At 31.5% G+C, this 3,256-nt stretch overlaps 1 long non-coding RNA gene across 1 annotated transcript; it reads left to right on the top strand.

Moving 5' to 3' along the window:
* The first annotated feature begins 230 nt into the window (after window positions 1-230).
* LOC135155603 (uncharacterized) lies at window positions 231-1,286 on the top strand. The gene is made up of 2 exons (XR_010294738.1): window positions 231-570; window positions 655-1,286. It is a non-coding gene; the product is annotated as an uncharacterized LOC135155603 (long non-coding RNA).
* The last annotated feature ends 1,970 nt before the right edge of the window (window positions 1,287-3,256 follow it).

Below are 3,256 nucleotides of genomic sequence, written 5' to 3'. Positions count from 1 at the left end.
ATCACTTGGTCACAATAAAAATATATGTTGCACAGAATTGTGAAAGGGGCTTAAACCTCATCTTCTATTATTTGTTTTGTTTTGTTTGTTTTATTTTTATTTCTGCGTTCACAATACATTATCATAAATATTTACATTGTTTGTAATATACAAAATAATTCATAATGCATACAATATAAACATAATACATAATTTGAAGGGGAAAAAATGGTGTGGGCATATATATTTTGATAATAAAAAAGGAACATTAACAAAATTTAATGAACGCAGGAGACCGCCATCGTGAGCGGTTAAGCTTGTAATTGATGGCGGCCTCATAAAAAGGGTTCGTGACTATGATTGGTATAATTACTGAACAAGTGGGTGCAATGCAGGTGCAGGTGCGGGTGCAGAAGATAGCTGTATAATTTATATTTTTTATTTAATTTATAGTGGTAAATGAGGATTAATTTGAAGGTTGGGATGAATAAGATCGAATGATATTTCTTTTAACAGTTGATTTTAAAGAGTATAAAGTGGAACAAGATTTAATATTTTCTGCAAGATTATTCCAAATGTCTGGACCATGATGTCGAATTGATTTAGAGGTAATTGACAGTCTGGGGTTTGTGAGATGAAAGTTTCCAGATGTACGAGTTGGGTAGGTATGAACAGAACTATTGAACTTAAACATATCATCAAAAGACGAAGGGAGTAGGTTATTAATATACTTAAACATAATGATAGCTACTTGAAGAGTATACAAGTCGGCAACTTTTAGTGTTTTCTGTTTGAAAAATAATGGATCAGTGTGAGCCAAGTAATGAGATCCTGTACAAATGCGAATAACTCTCTTTTGTAATTTGAAAATAGAAGTCAGCTTTGTTGAGCCACAATTAGCCCAAACAACGTTACAATAATTAATATACGGGAGTACTAAGGAATTGTACAATAGGAATAAAGTTTTAAGAGGCAAAATAAATTTTAACTTAGAAATAATTCCAATGCTTCTCGAAATACGCATTGTAATATGGTGCAGATGCTCATTCCAAGATAAAGCTTCATCTATGATAACCCCTAAAAATTTAGAGTGAGTTTTCCGTTCTAATGACTTGCCGTCAATCTGTAGGTGAAATTGAGTGTTAGAAATATGAGAGTGATGTTTAAAATATATGTAGTGAGTTTTTTGTGTGTTCAAAGATAATTTGTTAGCTTTGAACCACTGTGATACTTTGTTTATTTCATGATTTAAAATATTGTATAACGAAGTAGGATTTGTATGAGAAAAAAAAATATTTGTGTCGTCAGCGAATAATACAAAAGATAAAATGGATGATGTATTAATAATGTCATTGATATATAGTAAAAATAATAGTGGGCCTAATATGGAGCCTTGAGGGACACCACAACGAACTAAAAGTGAGTCAGAGTCATAACCATTAAATGCGACGTATTGTTTTCGATTTCTTAAGTAATCTTTAAACCAAAGGAGGGATTGACCTCGTACGCCATAATAATTAAGTTTTGAGAGTAGAATGTCGTGATTAAGTGTATCAAATGCCTTACTAAGGTCACAAAATATGCCAATGACATGTTCTTTATTAGCAATGGCGTTTGCAATTTTATCATAGATTTGGATTAAAGCCAAGTTTGTTGAGTAATTTTTCCTAAAGCCATATTGATTAGAATTTAGCAGATTGTGTTTGCTGATGAATTTATAAAGTCTGTTATATACTGTTTTTTCTAAGATTTTTGATATAGTTGGGAGAAGAGAAATGGGGCGATAATTATTAATTTCATGAGGATTGTCTTTTTTGAAAATTGGATTGACTTTGGCGATTTTGAATAAGTCAGGAAAAACTCCTTGTGATAATGATTTATTAAAAATGTTACTAAGAGGATTAGCAAGTGGGTGAATTATTTCTTTTAAAAGAGACATACTAATTCTATCATGTCCATGCGATTTTGAACTGTTAAGAGACCGTGTAATATTGATAATTTCAGTTGGGTCCGTAGGGTTAAAAAATATAGAGTGTGGATTAGGTTCGGGGAGATAGTCGGTAAAACGCGCATTAGGGCTATTAATTTTGCTTGAAAGTTCGGGTCCGATATTTGTGAAAAATGAATTAAATGAATTTGCTTGAAGGGAAGAGTCAATTTTAAAACCGTTAAGAGTCATATCATCAGTAGGAGGGGAATCTGTCTTTGTTCCCATTACCTCTTTAATGATTTTCCAAGTTGCATTAGTGTTTGAACTGGCATTCTTTACTCTATTCGCGTAATACATTTTACGTGATATACGAATTAATTTTGTCAATTTGTTTCGATATACTTTATATGTTTTTAAGTTAGCTTCGGACGGTTTGTGTAAATGTGACTTGTAAAGGCGATTACGTGTATGTATTGATTTCAATATACCTTTTGTTATCCAGGGATGTTTGGGGGTCTTTTTTCGATTATTTTTCATTCTACCTATGAGGATATTCTTATCGTAATAATGTTGTAATTTATCATTAAAGCGATTATAAGATGTGTTTGCTCCAACTTCATTATAGACATCCTCCCATTCCTCAATTGTTAAGTCTTGTTTCAATAATTCAATATTACGTTTAGATTCTCTTCTATATATATGTTGGTTAAATGTTTTGAGGTGTGGTAGTTTTAAATCACAAGTTAGAAATATTGGTAAGTGGTCTGAAACTTCAGAGCATAGAATTCCTCCTATCATTTTGTTGTTCATGTTATGTACGTTGGAAAAAATGTTGTCAATTTGAGTTGATGAATTTTGGTTGATTCTAGTGGGATTATTTATGAATGAATTGAAGCCGAATGAGTACATTAGTTTTATGAAATTGTTTGATTTATTATTGTCGATTGAGGGTAAGAAATTGATATTAAAATCACCAATAATAAAACAGTTTTTATTTTCATTACTTATTATATGGAGATATTGCTCTGTTTCCTCATAAAATGAATCAAAATTAAAACCTGGTGGTCTATAAATTAAACCTATGACGACATTTTTAAATTCTGTGTTTTCAATTTCAATAAACAAAGATTCAGCATGTAAAAGTTTCACGTCGGAACGGATCTTAAATTTCAGTTTTTCGGCAATATAGAAGGCTACCCCTCCGCCTCTTTTCCCATTGCGGTCTGCCCTAATCAGCTTATAATCTGGTAAATTAAACAAATCTGGGGAATTTTCGTGTAACCATGTCTCGCTAATACCAATAACAGAAAATTTAAAATTGTTTAACGTGTGTAAGAGATTTTCAAA

The sequence above is a fragment of the Lytechinus pictus genome, chromosome 10, assembly GCF_037042905.1.
Source record: "Lytechinus pictus isolate F3 Inbred chromosome 10, Lp3.0, whole genome shotgun sequence".
Lineage (NCBI taxonomy): Eukaryota > Metazoa > Echinodermata > Echinoidea > Temnopleuroida > Toxopneustidae > Lytechinus > Lytechinus pictus.
Note: the sequence above shows the minus strand (reverse complement) of the source record. Positions and strands in the feature narration are given on the sequence as shown.